Source organism: Lissotriton helveticus, chromosome 2_1 (genome assembly GCF_964261635.1).
Source record: "Lissotriton helveticus chromosome 2_1, aLisHel1.1, whole genome shotgun sequence".
NCBI lineage: Eukaryota > Metazoa > Chordata > Amphibia > Caudata > Salamandridae > Lissotriton > Lissotriton helveticus.
In genome coordinates this window covers 474,141,608-474,166,179 of record NC_136059.1, presented here as the reverse complement: position 1 = coordinate 474,166,179, position 24,572 = coordinate 474,141,608, and the positions used below count along the sequence as shown (strand labels likewise).

The 24,572-nt window shown below is 43.2% G+C and overlaps 1 protein-coding gene and 1 long non-coding RNA gene across 2 annotated transcripts in view; one reads left to right on the top strand and one right to left on the bottom strand.

The window, feature by feature from the left end:
- PDE4D (phosphodiesterase 4D) overlaps positions 1–24,572 on the top strand; it is a 1,494,598-nt gene that overhangs the window by 504,527 nt on the left and 965,499 nt on the right. The window lies entirely within an intron of this gene.
- LOC144818082 (uncharacterized) overlaps positions 1–24,572 on the bottom strand; it is a 434,782-nt gene that overhangs the window by 374,555 nt on the left and 35,655 nt on the right. The window contains exon 2 of the long non-coding RNA XR_013607039.1: positions 11,354–11,518. This is a non-coding gene — a long non-coding RNA (uncharacterized LOC144818082). The remainder of the gene's footprint in view (positions 1–11,353; positions 11,519–24,572) is intronic.

Genomic DNA, 24,572 nt, shown 5'->3' with positions numbered 1-24,572 from the left:
GTATCCTGCTGCTTTTCACAACTAATGGCGTAACAGCGAGAATACTGTAACCCTCTTGTGAGAAGGCGGCCTTGTTGTAATAGTTTCATACTGTAACCTTTTCTGCCATTTTGAGCTGGTTAACTTTGCTGCATATCAGTTGCAGGCTGATTGATTGCTGAACTGCCATTTTAAATGTGCAAATTTAACAAAAATGCAATCATCTGAATAATATTTTGAAGCTTGACTCTGATGTGCGGGTTTACTTCCCTGTTTCTTTCTGAGCAACATTTTTTAAATTGATAATCTTCGCCTCTTGATGTTTACTTTTTACCTGGATGGGCCGCAGGTCATCCTGGTGCTTCCCATCAATGTAGGAAAGGTTTCACCAATGGCTCCTTTGAATATGACAGCAGGCCAGTTAAACTTTTCCAAAGTTTTTTGTCAAAAACAAACTCTCGCAGTGGGAGTCTGTTTTTGAAAAAAAAAAACAAAAACTAATGAACCCCAGACCAATGAGGTTCTCTCCCTTGGTTTGGGGGTCATTTAGCATTTTTTACTGAACCTCACTGCGCGGACAGACCAAGGGTTTGGCAGGCAGGGTACTCTGTCACCGTTGCAACAGAGTACCTGTCCACCAAACTCTATATCAGCTCTAGAGGCTCACCTGATGGAAATCTTTACAGGCTCTGCTCCTCAAGGGAACAATACATCCAGAATGTTGGTCACCACACCCATTCAGCCTGTGGCCCACTGATCTTTTAATTGGGAAATTTGAGATCCACACCCCCCGAATCTCACCGATTAAGCTACGCTCCTGGGGCCTCATTTATGAGGCTGTGCGTCACTTTTACACCGTCGCACCAGTGGCGTAAAAAATGCTCCTTGTTGCGACATATTTACAAAGTGACGCATCTAGGTAGATGCGTCGCTTTGTAAACCCCTGCGCCACATTATACCTGCGTCAAGTATAATGTATGCAGGGGGGGCGTTTTGACGTAAGAAAGAGTCATGGAAGTGACGCAGTGAAATCTATAAGATTTCACTGCGCCACTTCTAGGACACAAATGCGTCAATTTCTTACGCCTGCCTCACAGCAGGCCTAAGTCTGACGCAGGCCCTTTCACATGGGGCTTGCCCCATGTGAAAGGACACATTGCTGGAGTTGCGTCACTTTTGTGACACACTCCAGCAATGCGTCACTTTTGCGCCATACAGATACGTAAAAAGCACTGACGTATCTGTAACTCGCGCAATACTGTAAATATGACGCATCAGTTGTGTCGCAAGGAGGGCGCAGTGAAAAGTGACGCATTGCTGTTTTCACGCAGAGATGCGTCACTTTTCATAAATGAGGGGCCTGGTTCACCAGCATTTGCCTTTAATAGCAGAGGAATTTCTTTCCACACAGGAGTCAGTTACCTGCTCCTCAGAAATGTGCATTTTCAGGCTCCACTGCTTGTAAAGTGTCTGCAGTTTTGGAGCTGGTCTTCTTGGATTTATAAGTAGTTAGTAGATGCAGTTTTGAGTGGCAGTCATTGTATTAGTAGAGAGCCGATACTGGCCCTTCAGATCTGAATCTGAACCAATGAAAGAAGGCTTTCACTTCCGAGATAAACAGCTTTCCCTTTTTAAAACCCATGGCTTGCGTGCTCTTCAGTGCTGATCTCCTGGGATTTATAAAGGAACAACCCGTACACTCCTGTGCTAATTCTCTTGGATGCCTGCAGGGTCACTGCCTGCAATTGTGGATTGCAGTACCTGCTTTGGTACTAGACCAGTGCAAGAAATCTGGACATGAACTGACAGGTTCTGTCAAAGATCAACGCCTGTGCAACACAGAGAGGTTAATGTGATTTGTTTAACACTGGCCTCTGAACATTTTAGTTTAATTAAAATGATTGTTGTAAAATACTGGCGTCTGTACATTTTGAGTTTAATTTAAAGGATTGTAGTAAGGGTGTTACCTGTACTTCTTTTGTATTTTCCGAAATTTCAAAAGGCCCAGCACATTTACACCTGAAACGGGCGGTGCCTACATTTCTATGCTTGAAAACTGAGGGGCATATTACCAAGGGTGGCGATAGGCAATTATCCACAGTTTAGCGGCCGTTTTCGGCCGCTAAGCGGCGATAATTCTATCGCTCTATTAGCAAGCTGTCATTAACTGATGTTAGCGACAGCTTTTAGGCGATAGCGAGCGGTTTGGGGCCCGCTTTGCATGTCAGCGATATTTATCAGTAATGACATGCAAAGTGGGCGTACCCAACCTGTTAGCGACTGAAAGCAGTCGCTAACGTCGCTATCGCCTATTAGCAAGGCAGGCGTAGCGATGGAAATATTCCCGCTATCGCCAAAAACCAACGCCTGCTCAGACCAGTTCTTAGCCATGTTATCCAATGGGAGGTGGATAACATGGCTAAGAGCATTACGTCGCTAATGCGTGAATATCGCTGTATTCTCAGCGATATTCACACATTTCGCCGCTATCGCTGGATATTTTAGCACAATGGAGAAAAACGTTGCTAATAGCATGTTTTCTCCGCTAACATATCCAGCGATAGGCAGCGATAAAAAAAATCGTCGCTAAGCCTATTTAGCAATAATTATCGCTACTTGTTGGTAATATGCCCCTCAGTGTTTCCCTTCTTAAATATTACACCATAAAGATATGTGCAGCCTCTCTAGAAAGAAACTGTATTAGCTCAATTAATAATAGCCATAATAACAAATGTCATAAATGTATGTCACTGTCATCCAGGGGCTTTATATTCTACAACACATACATTTAAATGTAATATTTTAAATAGCAAACAAAATATAGAATTTCCAATAATGTAAATAAATTAATGACTCCAATTGTCACATACTTATTACGTGTGTGTACTCAGTGGCATGCTGCATTTGCATTTATTATGAAAATGTCATAGTGGAACAATCTAAGGTTATTCATGTTCCAGACATTAACATTGACTTTCATAGGCATCCACTGACCCCTGGCAGCAGGATGAGTAGTTTTCTTTCTATGTAAATGGTGTCATAAATTATCTGTGAAAGGCAAAGAGTATTTACATTGAATCTTTTTGAACGTTTTGATTAATTGTCTGGATATGCAGATTTGCATCGTTTTTTACAGAATAACAATTTCAGTAAAGTGGCTAAGGTAGGAGGAATCCACTGGTAATGTTTTCCAGCATTGGGTTGAGCTGTTCTAGCTGTTTTGGAATTTGCATTGTCTCTGTAAGAGATTGGCGGGTAAGAGATGCTATATGAGGAAAAAGGAAAAAATGTACTATGTAGCCAACCACAAGGATGTGCAGCAAGTCAGTTGAAGTTTGATACCTGTGTTTGAAGGCTCTGTGTAACAGGAGATATCAATATAGCATCCTAGCTGCAAAAAGTCATCAGAACTTCCCTTTATAGCTTCTTCTTATGTGAGGTTACTTAACTACCACTGAGCTTTGTCGAATATGCGCTCCATAAGTTCAGATGTGTAGTGCTTGTTGTTTATATAGAGCAGGCTTTGAATAGATGAAGTTCTCAAGAGCGTGCAGTAGACACATCTTCTAGCAAGCAGTATCATATTTTATTAATATAAGTGCCACTCGAAATTCACAGATATTTTATGGAAGCGCACAAAACAGGTTCTAACAAGTTGTAACTCTGATTGGTGGCACAGGCTGAACCTTAACAAAACATCTTGCTTATGGACTTATTACCTGCACCATGTATGCCTCAGGTTTCAAATAAAAATACCTTGCTGCCAAGGTAAAACATTCCCTCACCATTTTTTTAACAGGCTTATATCCTTCGAATAATTAGAACTATGTATTATGCCATTTTTGGATACAGCTTATTTTACCCAAAAGTAATTGTCAAATATTTCCACACAGAATTCCCATAATGCTTGTTGTTGGAAATTGGGTGTGAGCCATGGTCAAGCAGCAACCATAATCCTTGTCAGGACAAGGTACAAGCAATACCCAATTTAATCTGTGCTCACCCCCTGGCAGCTTAACACACAGCAGTCAGGCTTAACTTAGAGGCAATGTGTACAGTATTTGTGCAACACTTCAAATAGTAAAACAGAGAAAACACCACACTAAAAGATCCCACAGGTTAGAAAAATCGAGCTTAATGAAATAACAAAACAACAAAAATCCAATTAGTAGAACCGGAGATATTGACTCCTAAAGTTTTCAATAAAAATAGCCCTAAAAAGCACAAGGCGCAAATTGTGGATATCTAGTCATGCCGAACTGGGACAAAGTCACAAGTTCAAGTTGATGGAAAGGGAGCGCAAGCCAGATACAGGGAACAAGTTAGGCCCACTGAACAAAAGTACCTTAAATCCTGGGTTGCGGAGCATTGCATGGTTCAGCGTCGGTTCCAAGATGTGACGAGGCTGTGATGAATGGCCCGTTTGCTTCGAGAATACCGTTGACGATGCCTGGTGTTGCCAAGGCTGGCATCAAATCTGTGACATGCAGTCGAGACGATGCATCGGTTCCGAAGAGCTGTGAAGCTGCAATGTGGAGTCTAACATCGACGTCAAGGTTACTGTGGATGAGGGATGCGGGCCTGCACTGAGGACATGCAAAGCAGTCGGGCCAATGCAGTGGTTCTGAAGCGCTGCGATGTAGATCTTTACGACGGGTCCACCTCATGCAGCAGCAGCTTTGAGACGGTTTTGCTCGGATTTGTGCCATAAAGCAGAGGAGATGTGTTGGTTCCGCTAGATTCACAGAGGTTATTAAGCATCTTAAGCCAATCCCATTTCCAAGGGTTCCGGACTGGGGTGCACCACTTGTTAGGGTAGAATCACAGATGGCAGAGTCCAGGTGGAGATGCAAGGTTGTTCAAATCATGTTATGTCGCTGAGGCTTTATATCGAGAAGCCAATCAGGAGGCCAGCCAACTAACCCTTGGAGTCACTCTGGGTTCTGGGTTCAAGAGATGCTTGTCCAGTCCTTCTCACCCAGGCCGGAGGCTGTAGGCTGCAGGTCAGCACATCAAAGCAAGAGTCCAGCAGATTGGAGTCCAGCAGAGTGGCAGTCTTTCAGCAACACAGTAGTTCTTCTTCCTGTCGGAGTATCCACAGATCCAGAAGTATACTTGAAGTGGTGGTGTCTAAATCCTTTTAGAGGCATGCCTTTGAAATTCACGGATGCCCTGCCTTCCTGGCCCTGGCTCACTGCAGGAGGTGTGGTGGAGAGTATGCAGCCCTTTGTGTAGAGACAGGACCAAGCCTATTCATGTGAAAGTGAGACTGGGCCCAGCTCCTCCCTCCCATCCTGCCAGTGATGGCCCATTCAGGCACACCTAAGCTCCCATTGGTGTGGCTGTCTATGAAGAATACATAAAATCCAACTGCCAACTACATTTAGTCATGTGATCAGAGACAGGCTGCAGGCACCAAATGGCTAAGGCAATAAAATGCCAACTTAAAGTGACATTTTCAGAATTTTAATTTAAAATCCGAATTCACCATAAGTTAAGATTTGAAATTGTAATTCTAGAGACACCAAGTCCGATGGGGTTACTTGTTCCCACTTGGAAATTACACTTATAAAATGCAATTAGGTAACTCCAATGTTATAGTATGGGAGAGATAGGCCTTGCTGTAGTGAAACATGACTTTAAGAGTTTTTCACAACCAGGACATGTAAAATTTTAAAGTAAATGTCCATCCTTTTAAATATACTACACCCTGCCCTTGGGCAGCCTAGGGCCTAGCCTAGAGGTGACTTATACGCATTAAAAGGAAAGGTTTGGGCTTTGCAAAAGGTTTATTTTGCTTGGTCTAAATGGCAGTTTAAAACTGCATACACAGGCTCTGCAATGGCAGGCCTTAGACATGTTTAAATGGCTACTTAAGTGGGTGGCACAGTCAGTGTTGCAAGGTTACTGGTAGTATTTCAAGTTCAGGCCTTGGGCATATGTTTTACCACTTTACTAGAGCCTTACAAGTAAATTAAATATGCCAATAGGGTATAAGGGAGTGTTACCATGATTTAAGGAGAGGGCGCAAGCGCTTTAGAACTGTTTAGCAGTGTCAAAGCGTGCAGAGTCCAAAGGCCAGCAAAAGCAGAGTCTGCAAAAACAGAAGAGCTGAAGGCAAAAAGTTAGGTAGAAACCACGCAGGGGATGCCATGTCTAAGACTTATTCCATAATTTGTCACGGTAACATGAAGAAATGCCCTCAGAAGGAATTTCTTGTATTATAGATAAATAGGGGATCACTTGAGTGATGTCAGGGTTTGAGATTTGAGTGCTTCTAATGCAAACAATTCTACAAAGACAATTTATCAATAATCAGGCACTGGTACATATGACCAACTTAAGCCTATTCAGGGTGTGTGGTCTTGATTTGCACACAGCAAACAGGCGCATAAATTGGCTATATTCATAAAAATCGAAAGTTATTCTGTTAGTTTTTTTTTTTTTAAATAGCAGCGCAGAATATCATTGAGGAAGTTTTAAAAACACATTTAATCCCAGCACATAAATTCAAGCACTTCAATTCAGTAGTCAAAATGAGGATAATTTTATATAAATATACTTGTACAATTTCACCAGTTCCACCAGAAATGTATTTCTTCCACATTTAAATTAAATTTAGTTAGTCCCCTGCCAGATACCTTGGCCTTACTTTTCTCATATTTATTTACAACGGATTTAGGTTGGTACAGGCTCCTAAGAAACTTATCAACACTGTAGCCAACTAGCCAATGATCGATCTGAATGAGCTCATCCTCCCACTTAAGTAAAGGAATTTGCCCATTGCTCATCTGTGGGGAAATATATTTATATTTGGAAAAGACAGCTGGTAAACCTTCCAAAAAACTTTAAACATGATCAAGGTGTGCACATCCTTGTTTGCATCCATTGTTTGTATAAATCTTATTGGAAGTAGCTGCTCCTAAACCAAGACTAACCCTGACCCAGATGTTTGAGTGAAGGAATTAAAATGTATTAGAACATTGGAATGTTGGGAGCTCCATTGAAAACAATGGAGTGCTCCGGGCTTATAATGGCTGGTATAAGCCTGGAGCTCCAACATTCCAATGTTTCTTTGTTCACAGCTCTGGCTGTGAACAAAGGCTTCAAGGACCCTGAGGGGGATTCCAATCCCCTGACGCTCCCATAAGGCTTTGTTCCTTTTTGTTAGAACATTCTGCCCTCTCGTGTCAGAATTTTCTTATAGCCTCATAGCCCTTCGTAGCTATACCAGCTATTAAAGTCCCTCTCCCTTGTTAAAGGCCCTCGCCTTCTGCTCGGGGCCTTTAACGCTGGAGAGGGCCTTTAATAGCCGGTATAGCCCTCTACTGCGGGCTATAAGGCTATAATGTAGTCCTGGGCAATATCAACTTTGTCTAATTTAGACCAAAGTAAATTTCACGAAACACAACAAAAGATAGCAGAGTAGTCCAGGTAACAAAAAAACTATTTTGTTCTGCCTTTCCTAGAGGCATTCTGAGCTTTGCTACTCTAAAGGAAATAACTGTATTTCCTTAATCCAACTGTTAAAAAAACAACAAATGATTGGCCAGTGGTTGCCCTTAAATTGCCTTTCCATCATGTCAAGGCTGTGGGCTTCCCCTAGATCTTGATCACTGCCTTTGTAGACATGGGTTTAACCCCAGCCATTCTATCCACATACACTGGGTAAATGCATAAGACCCCTTAAGCTATCAGTTAAGTCCTATGGATGGTTCCCCTTTCGTCTGAAAGCTCAGTAATACCTTTACATTAGAGCCTAAAACCACCATCATATTTTCCCATATAAAGGGCTTGCAAGGCAATTTTGGTTGTGTCTTTATTATATACAAGTCCTCTCAGAGACCCCTCCTACCAAATGAAATATTCCCCCTGTATCTCAATGTCTTTATTCTAACTACATAGTTCATATGCAACAATGAGAACATTTTGAAGAGTACTCCCCTGCTAATAGGTGATAGCGGTACATCCTTTCAAATGTTTTGACTTGTCACAAAATGAAAACATGCCAGTTTCTAAGATAACCACAAGCCTTCCTCATTCTTCCCTTAATTTCCCTTTGAACTGACCCCTAGGATTCCCCAACAAGCACTGGCAAATTTGATGTATTGAACAAAGTAGTATCCTCCTCCCCACTAGTCCAGATAAACCCCTCTATTTCGTTGGAAACAGGCCCACCTCAAGCATCGAGGCGATCTTTTCATTAACCTTCACCAGGGACAGTGGTTTGTTTTACAGTAAGACAACCCACTGTCATAACACTGTCCCAAATTCATATTTTCATTTACTTTAAACATAAAGCCATATTCCAGAGTATCGAGGTTCTTCTTCCCTGAATCCAAGAACAGGAGGTCCTGAGGCTATTATTGGTGCTGAGCACAGCTTGGGCTATTATGCGGTAATGTGATATTCAGCTCTGATTAACGTCTCAGCATGAAATCCAATTGATATAAGTACAAGAGTTGCAATTTCACTCACAAAGTCCTCTAGAACCTTAGGAAATATTATTGTCTTTACATTTAGCAGTGATATTAGTATGTAGAAACCACCCTTTGTTCTCATTCTCCACTGCTTTGAAATCAAATTAATAAGATCACAACTCTTTTTGAAGAATTTCATTTATCCCATCTTCCCAAACCATATCTAATAAATGCTGATGGATATTATTTGCACATGTTTTAAGGATTTAAAGGCCGTAAGTTACGCCTAGGAGTTTTACCTTTACCCACTATTTCCATCTGGCCAAATTTCTATTTAGCCTCTTCCAGAAAGAATCTGACTCCAGACTCTGATTATGGGGTTCCCAGGGCAAACAGCGGATACTATGGTCAGATTGTAGAAATGAAAGCTTATTACCGCAGATATCCTAAGGTTTTCTCTTACTATTGATACCAAACCAGAGTACCAAGTAATCCTCATTAGAACACACCCTCTAGTTTGAAAAGAGGAGCAGTCAAGGCTTACTTAGGGAGGTGCTGTGAGGTACAGATTCAAAACTCAAAGTGGTCAATAAATCATTATCAAGTCAGAGCTTTTATTTAAGAAGAAAAAAGTTCCTTATTCAAGGCACATAGCTGGATAATACACAAGCAATGAAACTGCATATATAATATACATGGGAATTCGATGGGCACTTAATGCTGTTTGGGTATTACTCCTTATTGAGTTCATGGCGAAAGAGTCACATTCTGGAGGAAACAAGTATCAGGTAAATTTCAACCTCATTTCTTCTCATCACCTGGATATATCCTCGTCAGCAGTTAACACATAGTCACATCTTATAACTACCCCGATGACTGTGAGACTTCTGTTATATTCATGAATCTTGGTTGCAAACAGTACCTAAACAGAATTGTTGCATCGGCACGCTCTGCGATGCATTGGCAGCTGTTGGCTGGGCACACGGGCTGATTAGAGCAGCTGTGCCTGGCATTGACATGCTTCTCTAGCATAGCGGGTGTGCCCTCATGCAGGCATCAAGACTGGATGAGAGGAGGTGGTGCAGGTAGAAGTAACAGGAGTCTCCACTCACTCACACCAGCTGATCAGGAAGGATCTCTACACAGAAGGATCTCTTCGGGCTCAAGCCCACAACCTGCGCGAAGATTCCTCCTCAGGTCACAGAGGTGACAGAGGTGATCTTGCTGATGTGCTCTATCACCTAATGAGGCTTCAATTAATTGTAAAAAGGGCAGTGTAAGAGCAACCTTCTGGCCATTCATTTATCCTTACAGGTGCTGCCTCATGTACCGCTAGTCACGGTTGTGGTCATCCGTAATGCACAGTCTCCATGGCGCTCCTTGTAACAAGTTTGTTATCAGGAACCCGTCCACCACCACCAGTCACTTCTCCTAGTATCAAGGCTTCCTCTGCTCTGTTTCATAAACCACCAAGCTTCCATAGTGCCACGTCTTCACTGATGCGGCTTCATAAACCAGCGATCCCTATATCAGTCTATCGGCACCCAGCCCTCAGGGCTCTATAAGTTGCAAGTCTTCCCCCTCCGGCGGTCACATTTCCAAACAGCTCTATGGAACAGGTAAGAAAATTCACTAACCCCAACAGCGAGGGGGAAGTGTTCTTGTCCAGATGCACATTGCGGGGGAACGAGCAACAAAAGGCCAGGCCACCAAGCCTGACAGTGCAGCTCCTCGGCCAACTACAGCCGGCCAACTTTACTTCTTCCTGTGACTTCTCAAAGCCCTCCTCTTCTTGGCAGCCTTCCCCACATAAACCAGGACTTCCAGCACCCCTGCTCAGCAGCCAATGGGCTCCTTCCCTCAAGGTAGTCTCAACTTCAAGGCAGCTCCTCGTGTAGGTTGATGCAGACATTCCATGTCCTTGTTCCTGAACCTGGCAAAAGGGGAGTAGGCAGTCAGCGACTCCAACCCTGCTTCACATACGGCTTTCTCGCTGTGCACTGTTACGGGCCTCCTAGTTCAGAATGCTGGCACAAAGACTGTTGGTTGCTGCCCTAAATTTACTGAATGATAAGTTTGTGTATTCCACAAGTGAAGTTCTTGGACCAGTTACAGGCAGTTCCTGACTTAAGTGTAGTTTTTCCAAATTGGAAGAGCTACGATCGTTGTCATCTTGTGTCAGAAGGAAAGTGGGGAGCTCCCTTTCAGGGGAGACCCAAAACAAATGTAAGAAAGAGGGAGATGCTTCCTCACCTCTGACCCTGATGGAGGTATCACCCTTGAGGAAAAATGGGACCGGAAGAGGGAAAGGAGCATCCGTGCGCTGAAAAGGAACGCGTTGTCTCAGATTCTCCACACCTTCAAGTGTAGGCTTATAAAGGTCCTGCGGAAAGCTTCGGCGAAGGCCTGCAATTCACACTGCTGTCTGGCAGGCCGTTCTCAGCCTCCATTTTAGGTACCACTCAACTGTAAATAAAAACCAGTTCCTGGCTGCCACAGTCATGCAAAGCACATACCCGTGATGCATATCCTACTCATGTTAGTCAGACATGCGCTACCTGTGATCAAAGAAACCCGTTACATGGCATTGAAGACAGGACATCACTTACTTCCGGTTGAGCCCTTAGACCTCGAAGTGCCTAGAATGTGGATTCGAGGAGGAATGTGCCTGTGGGTTGCTGTGGTGTGTCAAGCAGAGGCCAGGACCCTTCCGAAGTAGCACTGAATAGACACCGGTGCCGAAGATAAAAAGGGATGAGGTTGACGTAATAAACACAACGTTGAATATTACACGTGCATTTGGAGCATAAATTGCACAATTGTGATTTTCATATTTTTGTGGACATTTTTTGTTACATTAATATATGCCAGATTGCTAATAAAATCCTAAATTGAAGTGCCATCACCACAGCATAGTCGAGGAAAGAGGGACATAGAAAGTCACATGTACTTACCATGCACTTGTTTTTATGGCACACCACAGTTCTGGCCCTCTGTGCCCGTGGGCGCCCGCGCACATGCGCATTATCGGCTGCAGGTTCCTACCGAAGGTGCGAATGCACGTGTCAGATTTAGCACTCAGCTGTCCCTTAATCTCCCGCCTCTGAAGTTGTGTATCCCTGCGGATTGGAACGGAGGTCAGTGTCGGGTCACAGACGAAGATGCTTCAGTGATAAGTGCCGTACATCCTTACTGATCGTAAACGGAATAGACATTGTTTATCATTCCATTCCAAAGAGCACATCGAGCTCCATCATAAAGCTGTCTCAAAGATTTTTTTACGACTTGATTACAGTATTTTATTTACTTTCAATTTCGCAGGTAAATAACAGCAGATTAGAAAATAATTTAGACCAGATATACTCTTTACTGGTCACAAAATACTTGCAATTTGTGACCAGTAAATAATGTTAAGAGCCGACCTATGTACTAACAGGTCGATTCTTAAAATCCTGGGGGCAGATTTATGAAGGCCTTGCGCCGCCGGTGCGTCATTTTTAACATAGGAAAAAGTGACGCACCGGCGGCGCAGGGCCTTCATAAATCTGCCCCCTGGGGCCTCATTTATGAAAAGTGACACAACGCTGCGTGAAAACAGCGATGCGTCACTTTGCACTGCGCTCTCCCTGCGACATGATTGATGTGTCATATTTATAATATGACGCATCATGTCGCAAGGAGTTACAGATACGTCAGTATTTCTGACGTATCTGTAGGCGCAAAAGTGACGCATTGCTGGAGTGTGTCAAAAAAGTGACGCAACTCCGGCAATGCTTCCTTTCACATGGGGAAAGCCCCATGTGAAAGGGCTTGCGTTAGTCTTACGCCTGCTGTGAGGCAGGCGCAAGATTTTGACGCAACAGCGTCCTAAAAGTGACGCAGTGAAATCTCATAGATTTCACTGCGTTACTATTACGAGGCTTTTTGCGGGTGAACGCCCCCTCTGCATACATTATACCTGACGCAAGTATAATGTAGCGCAGGGGTTTACAAAGTGACGCATCTGCTTAGATGTGTCACTTTGTAAATAGTGTGCATCAGGAGGCATGTTTTACGCCGCCGATGCGTCACAAAAATTGACGCATCGGAAGCGCAAAACTCACGCAAGGCCTCATAAATGAGGCCCTTAAATCGTAGTGGTTTGGAAGGCGACCTACGTCATCAAAATATTAATTAGATGGGCCTCGAATTGCTGCTCACCACAATTGACGGCCATCAAAGGGATGACACCCATCCGGGGTTAGAAGAGCACCATACACGTGAAAATATTTTTACAGACGCAAAACTATTTTTTTAATACAAAAATTGTTTTTTCACTTATGAAAAAAATCTGACTTACACATGCAAATAGCTTTTTAATCTTCGATATAAAACATAAAACATAAATCAGAAAAGTCTGCCCTTTTCTGATTTAAATTGAATCTCAGTAGTACTCTCGAGAGAAAGCATCAGTTGCAGATTCCCAGGAGTATTCACTTGTGTAAACATGTCTGCCTGTGGAAATGTTCACATTTCTACACAAGCTTTGGGGGTGTTCTCCCAGGCTCAGACACAATTTCCATTACTGGGCTGTACTCAAGCATAATTTCATGTTACCCTTGTTAAGCGCAATTCCCGAAAACAACAGAGGTCTCCCTGTTTGAAGTTGAGGGGGTTTGCCTGGATGTCCAGCTGAGACAATGCCCTAAAAAAGAAATTATTGTTGTTCCACAATTAAGGACTTGGCACTCATATGATACACCCATAGCATCTATTAAAGTGATAATCCAATAAGATAAAGGACCACTGAGAACTCAGAAGGTTTGCTAGAGAGACCACTGCAGTAATAGCACTCATTCAATTAAGCCACCAAGTGTCTGATGGAAAATCAAAATGAACTTACCGGTTAATGAGAGGATGCTTTAACCAAGGCTATCTGAGTGACCCTAAAGAGAACCCAGTTGCTGCAATGATAACTGGAAAAATTAGTCACTGCCACAAGGGAAATCAAAGAGAAACAAGGATATCTGGATGCCTTTATGTAAAAAGGAAAACAAGTAGATCTAAGACTGAAGGATCCCCTGCCCTACCTCTGCTGCATTGAAATACATAACAGTAAGCGGTCCTGAAGAAGGTGGTTTAAATCAGTTCACAACCGAAACGTGCGTTGGCCTGGATTTTTCCAGCAGGCTGCACACCCATGGACATTTAAGAAGATTTACTCACCATGTGTTTCTATTTGCAAGCCAATGTGTAGCTGGAAATTGATAATTGTAATGTGATGTGTGCATGAGTTTGATTGGTATACTTGATTGTATGTGAGGTTGGTACGAATGTGATTATGGTATGGGGACATTTCTGCATTTCTTGTCTGTTTTGTAAATAATTTTTGTATTAATTATCTTTGATATGTAGATTGATTATAGCTTTCACAATGCCTTCTTGAATTTTTGTGAATACAGATTGCAAAGGCAAAATATTACGGTTTCACTATTTATGTAATGTTATTGGAAAAACAAATGGAAAAAAGAGATAAAAGAAATGAAAAAAATAATTTTTACAATGAGGACTGATACAATACATACTCGTTGTAAGATTAAGTCTTGCATTTTGCATTATTGAGGGATAGCCCAAAAGAGCCAGCTGTGGCCTAAGTTAACTAGTGAGTGGTCGAGAGGAAGGTTTATATATTTGTGGCTTTTGTTTCCCCTTTTCTCCCAGATCATACAATTTTGACTAAGGGGTGTCTTTGTTGTTGCACGAAACAATAGTTATCCCACGTTGCATAATTGCACGCTGTGGCAAAATTGTAGCACAAGTGCAAGGGAACAACTTGTGCTACCAAAATGTGAATGGCTGCTGTTTGCTACGTTTTTGTTTTTTCGCATAATTTTTTTAGTGCATTGTGCTTTCTTGCGTCCAAAATGCATGCAAGGATGCATTTTGTGCTTAAATATAGCTTTAAACGTCTGTTTGCATTTTATGTCATTTCACGTAATCTAAAAAAACGCAATGTCATTCCACCAAAGCAAATTACGTGAATTTTGCACACATTCTTTCACATCCTGAAAACCGATTCACTCCTGCCTTTGAATTGAATAGAATCGAATATGGTATTTATAAAGCTCTCGCTCAATCAACAGGAGCATCCTGGCTCTAGCCAATCAACACCAATACTAAGAGATAACTGCTAGCCGAACTAGTGGACAATGGATGAAGAAGTACATCTGAACCACGCTATATTAAAGTGTGGCACAGCACGTCCGGCATCTGAATGAGCCAGGTCTTCAGAGCCTTTTTGATACAGGCTTCGTTCTCTAGTAGCGGAAGCGAGACTGGTGATTGATTCCAGTATATGACTCCCATGGCCATACATGGTTTGCCTCCTCAGGATTTAAGCCTAAACAAGGGAGGATTTAACAGATTAGCATTGGATGATCTGAGAGTCCTCTGAGTCCTGTAGTGGCAGAACCTATTGATTAAATGTTTAGGACCTGTGATGTGACAAGCTCTAAAAACCAGAACCAGCATCTTAAATAACGCCCTCTCATGAATTGGTAACCAGTGTAGATCTCTGAGTGCATTCGAGGCAGAACTATGTTTGGGAAGTTTAAGCACCAGTCTGGCCGCTGAGTGTTGGACCATCTGGAGTTTGTGAAGTAATTGTTAAGTTGTGCCAGCATACAGGCTATTGCAGTAATCCAGCCTTGAAGTTATCAAGGCAAAGGCAACAGTCTCCGTAGTAGCTAACAGGAGATTGTCGAATAACTTTTTAAAAGATTTAATCAATGAAAAGCACATTCGTGCTATTTATAGTACTTGTGGTCGACATGTAAGAGCATTAATAAATATGACACCTAAGTTTTTGGCCACTTCTATCTACTGTTGGTGGTGGGGAGGCACCGAATCTGGTCACCACAGCAGGGGAGAAAACTGATTTGATTTTCCGAACAATAGAATTTTTTGTCTTGTCGGTGTTACATTTTAGTTGTTAATTTTCCAACCAACAAATAATGTTAACAAAACAGTTTTTATAATTCTGGGGCATATTACCAACAAGTAGCGATAATTATCGCTAAATAGGCTTAGCGACGATTTTTTTATCGCTGCCTATCGCTGGATATGTTAGCGGAGAAAACATGCTAATAGCAACGATTTTCTCCATTGTGCTAAAATATCCAGCGATAGCGGCGAAATGCATGAATATCGCTGAGAATACAGCGATATTCACGCATTAGAGACGAAATGCTCTTAGCCATGTTATCCACCTCCCATTGGATAACATGGCTAAGAACTGGTCTGAGCAGGCGTTAGTTTTTGGCGATAGCGGGAATATTTCCATCGCTACGCCTGCCTTGCTAATAGGCGATAGCGACAGTAGCTAACAGGTTGGGTACGCCCACTTTGCATGTCATTAGCGATAAATATCGCTGACATGCAGAGCGGGCCCCAAACCGCTCGCTATCGCCTAAAAGGTGTCGCTAACATCAGTTAGTGACAGCTTGCTAATAGAGCGATAGAATTATCGCTGCTTAGCGGCCGAAAACGGCCGCTAAACCGGCGATAATTGCCTATCGCCACCCTTGGTAATATGCCCCTCTGTTCGAACCCAAGGCAACCCTTGTCCAAGGACAGGATCAATTGGGTGTTGTCTGCATAAGAGGTAGTTACAATTCCAAAAGCTGTAATCAAAGTTATTAAAGGGGCCATGTCGATATTGAATAAAGAAGAACTAAGAGAAAAGCTCCGTGAAACACCAAATGAAAAAGATCTTTCTTGCAAGGCATACTGACCAATAGATACTAACTGTTATCTGTCAGTCAGAAAAGATCTAAATAAACCAAGCCCAGGCTTTACTGAAAATGCCAATATCTATAAGGCGTTGGAGCAGTATGGAACGCTGCTGACAAATCAAAATAAAATTAGGACTGTGTTGTTACCAGAACCTGGAGTCATCTTAAAAGTTTCTGAGACTTCTAGCAGAGCCGATTCTGTAGAGTGCCTGGGTCTAAAACCTGATTGGCAGAAATATATTGACTTGGAATCTTCTAAGTAGGTGGTCAGTTGCGTATTTACCACATTTTCTAGAGTTTTACCTAGTGCTGGGAGCAGTGGTCAGTTGTGTATTTACAAATTCTTCTAGAGTTTTACCTAGTACTGGGAGCAATGAAATGAGTCTACAATTGGCCACCACAGAGGTGTCCGCCGAATGCTATTTAAATTGAGGCTTAACCTCTGCCACCTTCCAAGATCTAGGAACCTTGGCTAGTGAAAGGGGGTTCACAAAATCAATAACCTTATGCAGTGTCAACGGTGGGCATGGATCTTGAGCAGAGCCTGATTTACATGACAGAATAGCTTGCTGTGATTGAAATAAAGAGATGGACTAAAAATTGGATAGGGTTTTTTGAGACAACGGAATAGTCAACACATCACGATGTAACAGACATGGATCAGGACTGTTGACATCAAAGCCCTGGTGAAGTTTTTTAATTTTGTCTTTAAAAAAAGCAGAAAGCCTGTCGCACAAAGCCTGAGAGGGGAGAAAATCCTTTGATAAGGCTTTCCGTTGTAGAAAGTATTTTGCGATTTTTGGGTCAAACTTTGCTTGTTCCACTTGGGACTTAAAGTAGTGTTTCTTTGCATCCCTAATCCGTTTTCGATAGTGTTTACAGGCTAGCCTGAACTGGTTGAGACCCTCGTATTTGGAGGCAGAGCTCCAATTATGCTTGAGTTGTTTGCAATGGAATTATTCTTTAGGTAAGTCTGGCGTATACCAAGAGGCAGAAGAAGTAGGCTGGCCTTTGCCAGTACGCACCACAGCGGTCAATTATTGAATAGTCAGTCAGTCAGAAAACTTTATTTCGGTTTTTGTTCAAACCATAAAAGTACATATACGATAATAAGACAATTAAAAATACATTTGTTATAGAAACATATCTGAAAAAGTGCAAAGAGTGCAAGAGTTGACTATCTTCGTTACATAAAGATCAAAAGATTAAGAGAATTCATTGCAAGGATCAACTACTGATCCAAACAATTTCTCAGTTTAACACTTAATTTTAAAAATTCATTAATTTGGAGAATACTATCACTGTGCAACAGTTGTAAATAAATTAAGGTCGTCCAGGAACCTTTTCTAAAAATGGGGCAGGCCGTGGCCAACAATGTTGAAATATTGGATCTCGTGATTCTTCCCCATTTCCGAGAACCAGAAAGAATCTCATCAGAATGGGAGTAAAAATGGGCTGGCCTTTACTGTTAATTTAAAAGGGATCAATCAGTAGTCTGAACCACCAGTTCACCTGGGATTAGGTGAGGGAAGTTAGTGCAAATCCCTTCAAGGGTATGGCCCGCAACATGAGTCGAGGGTATGGCCAGCAGCATGAGCACTAACTGGGAGAAACCTAATATTGCTAAGATTTTTCCAAGAGTTTTATGCCCGGATTCTCTAGTTTATCAAAATGACAAAGTCACCTAGCAGGGTTAAATTTGCATATTGAAGTAGAGCTGGGGTAGGCGTATTGCCTAAAGAGCCCAAGAAACTAGCACAGGATCCGGGCCGGTGATACAGTAGATATCCTGTAAATTACTGTGAGTGACCGATTTTAAAGCAAAAGCCCAAACTCTATGCCCCTCATAAGTTGGGCAACTCAAAGGACTAGCTTGAAAGGAATCTCGAAAGAAAATTGCTAAGCCTCCACCATGCCCCACCGGTCTATCACATCTAAGTAAAGCATCACCATGGGGTAGTGCACTACAAATGTCTGATAAGATCACAGCTTAAGCCGAGACTCAGTGACAACCAGAAACTCCAAACGATGGTCATTTACCAAGTCATACACTTCTTGGGCGTGTTTGGCGTACATTGGTGAGTCCCCAGAAAGTGATTTAGCAGCTAGAGGCTGTTCAAATGAATCATCAATTCCCAGAACCTGTTTACAAAGTATGCATGATACACCACCCACAGTGTGTGTCAAATCACATTTGTTCTCACAGATGGATAGAGTATATTGGAGTTGTTTTAGAGAATCTAGTGAAAGAATTACAGTGATAAATCTGCAAACACTGTTAAAGTAGGACTCTACATGCTGGAGGTGTCTGTATAGCTACAATCCTGAAAGTTTATCATGGGTTTACCAGTGCCACAATCTACTATTTCATACTTTCTCATGTGGCTTGCAAGGAGGTCCATAATTCACATGAATACAATTGGTGGCTATGTCTTTTTTTTCCACGCTCAGCTGTAGAGAATCCCGTTCCCTATATCTCTAATAAATATGGGAGTGATCATTTCCCTTTTCTGGCTTGGAAAGCCACTTGTTTCAGTCTAGGAAAGCCATAGCTATCCCTGACTTGCCCTTTGGTAACCCAGGCACCACCTTTGCTACCGCTAGTCTTATGGGTCATGAAAGTAACAACTGAAAAGAAACTCAACAAGGTTGTATGACACATGTTTACGTCCTGCAGTTACCTCTCCTTGCCCAACCCCAACCATCAAATAGGTAATTAAGATCTGACACTGTGAGTTGTTGGGATTTAAATGTCCTCTGCTTTGTAAAAGACGTGTACCCCTGACCTAACTGCCCAACTGTACTGTTGTCTTTTTTCCCTAATACTGATTATTTTTTCATAGGCAAACACGCGTCATGCATGTGACCCAGGACAGGGGCCTGTCTCACAGATTGAGCTCTTATTGGATTGGGAGGGGCAGAGGTCTAGGGAATAGGGACAATAGGCTGCAAAATCATGCAACAACAAGCAGCGGTGAAGACCCAGTTGCAGTGTATGGGAGCTGCCGGACTCTAAGAAATGTTAAAATAAACTCAAAAAAAGTTCAGAACCCTCTATTGATCTATACATCCTTGGCACTGTAAGTGAATACTTTTTCTGTGGGTGATGACATTGTGCTTGGGCAGAATGCCTTCACTTACATTAAAAGGAACCAATGTCTTAAGGAGGCTTATGCACTGGTCGCAGGCGCAGCTTTAGCGCTGGTTGCACCCAGTGGTACAATCCTTTTATGATGCCCCCCACTAATGATATCCTCAACTGATTCCCTCACTGCCACCATTCAACAGTGCCCCTCATCCCTCCATAGCCCCTCTCTCACATACATTTCATTCGTTTTAATGCACTGGATGAGGTTGGCTGTACTAATAAGAATATATATGGAACCAAATGAACCCTTTTTAGCAACACTATGTAGATAGTGAAAGACTGGAGAAAACACCTATTGTCTAAACCTATTTTATGCAGTTTGCATGCAGCTCTTTGATACCAGTTCATGAGTCACTTTTCTATATTGGGATTGTAAATTATGAACGTCTGTAACCAAAGGATCTCTGTGACCAAAACAGTAATCCTCTGAGCTATCCGCATAAAATAGTTCTGTGATATGCATGGTATGCATTCTTTGTAGTCACTATATTTACTCTCTGTGCTACATAATGATGGTTCAAACTGCCTCTACACAAAACACAGATCTCTCTCCAGCAGGAACATTGATCACTACAGTTATCTCAACATTTGTATTACTGCCTGAAAACTGCTGGACGCATAAGGAACTCGTCAGCAGGTGTTCTTAAAACCATAAATTATTATTAAACCAAGCGCCCCCCTTCCTACCCTGCCCACCCAGTTAGAGCCAGGTCCAGCTGTACCAGTCGCACTGCCCTAAAGCCGGCCTTGACTGACTGAGTTGTAAGCTCTGGTGGGTGGAAGCAAGCTGTGAATGACATTTGAACAGACCAATGTATGAAGAGTGCTGGCTGAAAGACCCTCTCGATAAGTCTCTTTTTCAGTAAAACGTCTGTCAAAAACAAAAGTTCCGGGATAAATTCAGAACTAAACAGTTTAGAGTTGCCACCCGATATGATGTGTAAGCCACTTAATAGATAATGCTGCCATATTATTACAAAGGTGTTGGATAGACGTGGGTTAATAACTGGAAAATCCACTAGAATATTTTCTGCCAAACCTGATATTTCTTTGTCTTCTCTTGTTACTCCCCTCCCCGTTCTTCGTCATGCAACACTTTATTACATTTATTGTCAAAGTTGCCTCACACATACCGCAGTACCCCAGTCAGAGTCTCTGAGCTGAGGGGGTGGCCACAAAATGCAGTGGCGGCTGGCAACGAGTAGCAATGTTGGGGCGGGTCGAGGGGAAATCGAAAAATAAATAAAATAATTTACTTACCCTGCTGCCGGATCGCCGCCTCGCCCTCTTCTTGAAACAGGTAGCACACCCAGGATCCCCTAAGCCAATCACAATACTGCAATGCAGCGTTGTGATTGGTCTGAGTGCCATGTTTCGGCACTCAGACAGGCAGTGGGAGCCTGTACATGTTCCTCACTAGACTGTGTATTACAGCCTGGTGGGTAACATGCAAAGTGCACATGACTGTTTGACCGGCCAAAGACTGCCTGCCAAACCGTCATGCACGCTTAACCCCTTCCCTGCGGGGGTAATTCCCCCACGGTGCGGGTAGGGGGGCGAGCGCGGCGCCGCGGTGCTCGTGACGATACCAGGTCGTCATGAGTCATGGTGGAGCTGTGCTCTTGACGAGCTGGTCTCGTCATGACCCCGTCCACTGATTAATTCGCCTGCACAGGCGAGGAATTAACCGGGCATGGGCGGAGCGGAGCCGTTATGACGAGACCAGCTCGTCATGAGCACAGCTCCACTGTGACTCATGACGAGCTGGTCTCGTCACAAGCACCGTAGGGGTTAAGTGCCCTTCACTCCTCTCCTTGCTGGCTGTGATGACAGCCAAACCCCGCCCGCCCGCCCCGTAATCCTGCCTGACAATGGAAAAATGAAATGATAATAACGTAGTGTTATGATTTTCTTTTTTCTTTTTCCACTGCTTAAAATGCAGCGGGGTGGCGCTCCCACGCCTTAGCGGAGGAGCCGCCGCTAGCAAAATGGAACCAGTGGAGTGTAAATGCTAGGAGCTTCTCCAGCGTTTTCTGATTTTCTTGCTACTAATCTGACAGATTAGACCGTTAAGCTTCCCTGCATTTATAGTCTCTTTTATTGTGTCCGGACATGATCATAAACGTTCACTGCTAATTTGGCAGTATATGAAGGACAGTGCAGCCATGAAAGTAGTCATTGCGGCACATTGAAAGATGAAACAGCCATAAGTGGACTATTTGAGCAAAACAATACAAATGCCAGATGATGGCCTACTCTTGTGTGGTTCCAAATCCTCATCGTTTCTCCTTTTCTACAGGACTACCACCTGACCCTCTCCGCAATGCTCATCCAAGAATCCTTCTACTCTCCCCTGTAGACATCCACCCTTGATGCTTTTTCACCAAACACTCCTTCCCCTCTGCCTTTCTCTGTGGGAAACGGCATTAACCACGCGGGCTAAGCCATGTGTGCCATTACCATGTGAGCGGAACACTGTTTGCCTTAACCACTCATATGCCTCAACCAGGCATATGCCTCAACCTCGCATAAGCCTGAACCACGCATATGCCTGAACCGGTCATATGGTAGTTAAGGCAGAGACTGGATCGGCGGCGAGAGGAAAGGAAGGATAAGGAGAGAAAGCACCGGGACGCGGGGTAGTAAGTAGGGCTTGGGGGCCTGGGGGTTGTTTTTGGGGGGTAGTTGTAGAGCTCAGGGCAGGAGGGAAGGGGCAGTTTTCAGGGTTGAGGACAGTTTTAAGACTCAGGTCAGGAGTCGGTGTACTTTTTGGGATCGGGCCATTTTAAGGCGGGGGGTCAGGGTAGCTTTTTGGGCTGGGGGTTGTTTTAGTGTTCAAGGCGGGGGCTTGGGTTGGGGTAGTTTTTTGGCCTGGGGGCTGTGTTAGGGCTCAAGGTGGAGGGCTGGGTTGGGGTCGTTTTTTAGGCCGAGTTTTGGGGTTTAGAGTGGGGGATCGGTGGTCTGGGTAGGTTTTAGTTCTGAAGTGGGGTGCATTGCAGGACTAGGGGCTGGTTTTTAGGGCTCAGTGCGGGGGTGGGGTAGTGTTTGGTGCTGGGGCAGGAGATTGCAATGCTAGGGGCTGTTTTTTAGGGTTCAGGGCTGGGGTGGCAGAGGTGTGATCCTTACCACGCATTTGTTGTAACGTCATGCATGGTAAATGCATGCATGCTAAAGATGTAGCCGTGATTTAGACCACGTGGTTTAGGCATGCGTTGTTCTATCATACAACTTTCCTCTACACCACATACTGCAGAACATTTGCAGCACACACTTTTATTTTTGCAGTTTGTACTTGCTGTATAACTCACACACATGCATGTAAGGAAGAACAACAATAACTTGCCATGCTCTTAGAGGAAGACTTGAATGTGTATTGTAGTTTACGGGCGGTTGAGGTCCAATATGTACATGGAACAGCCAAGTAGGTAAGTTCCGGGTCTGATTGGGCAACCAACAGTAATAGTGCACTTGAGTTTATTGCACCTTTGCATCTGCTCAAATCCTTACCTAACATTTGGTAAGTGTAATACTTTAAATAGCAAGCAAAAGGTAGCATTTCCAAAACGTCAAATAAAAAGAAAACCACAATTTCATGTCCTTATTAGATTGAATCAGCACTCAGTGGCATGTGCATGCTGCCCTTGCATTTATTATTTTAAATATTGAAAATATTATAGATGCTCAGTATAAGCTCTTTAAGGTTCCAGGCATTATCATTGATTTTCATAGGCATCCACTAACCCCGAACAGCAGGATAAGTAGCTTTTCTTTAAATGCAAATGGTGTAATTAATTATCTGTGAAAGGGAGAGAGATTTACACTGAATCTTTTGTGACAGTCTGGATTATTTGTCTGCATATGCAGATTTCCATAGTTTTTGACAGAATAAAAATGTCAGTAAAGAGGTTGAGGTGAGATGAATCCACAGGTGATATTTTCCTGCATTGGGTTGAACTGTTTTAACTGTTTTGGAGTTTGCCTTGTCTCAGTAAGAGGCTGATGGGTAAGAGATGCCGTATTCTTTATGGTTTGTGACTAACACCCACAGTGCCTGGACCAAAGCATATGTTAAGAGAAGCTTAGGAGTGGTGTGTGAGAGGTATGTCTGGTAACAGCACAAACAACAAAACAGCTATAAAAGGAAGGCAATCTATAAAGTGTTTTTAAAAAACAGAAAATATATAAATCTTAAAGTGAAGAAAAGCTGTTAAGAGTTCTGGGGATATTAAAATTAAAAGACAGCTATCACAGGAAGAACAAAAATCATACTTCTAATGAACATCAGTAGAAGCATTGAAAACAATTAAATGCCTACTCAGGTAATGTTGGGATGGAAAAGTCCTCTGCATGATAAGAGATGTAAACCCTTGCCCTGAGTGCCCACAAGTACTGTTGTCTGGATCTCTAATGCTGATTGTTTGTCATTGGTGACCACGGATCATGTGTGTGCACCATGACATAGGCTTGTCTCGTGCATTGTGGTCTGAATGCACCCAAATAGGCGCCCAAAGCGCTGCCTGCCTAGTGGTGGAAGGCTACTGCGTTCACCAGGAATTAAGCAGCATGAGGGCGGTGGTGGCAGCATACCGTGTTATGATCAATAGTAGTGAACAGGACCTTTTTACCCTCTGTCAATGAAGTGAGGCCTACTGGCTCACGCCCCTTTCTAAATGTTCCGCTGCTGCATGCTTCACTCACCCCTGGCCTCCATCAGGAAGATGTGGATGGGCATGCGTGATGGAAACATGTGTTGAGTGCATGTGTGCTCACAAGAAGAACACCACACAAGGGGTGAAGTGTGGTACAGTGTGTGTGTAGTATGCTGGCATTGTATATTTTTGAAATAACACACTCTGGTACAATAAAGAAAGGCTGCTGTACTGAACAGTGTGCACCAGCTGAATGTGTTTGCTGCAGGTAGTTATGCTTGTGGTGGCACAATACATGAAGATAACAGTGCTGTCCAGAAAGTGTGCTGTGGATGTACACTAAGTGCAAGTGCGCCTGCACGGGTACATTACATAGAGCTCCTTGGGTTCCATTTTGGGAAGCCCAGGCCTGCCTGGTGGATAACATGAGGAGTGGAGGATCCCCCCAGACAGATTTGTGTATTGCTTCACTCCCGTAAGCTGGGAGCGACAGGCACTGGAGGATGGGAGAGCCAGGCTCTCTCTCTGTACATTTCAAATGGCTCTTTGATTCAGTGATAGATCACAAGGAAGGGGCCAGGACACATCTCAGTAAGAGAGAGAT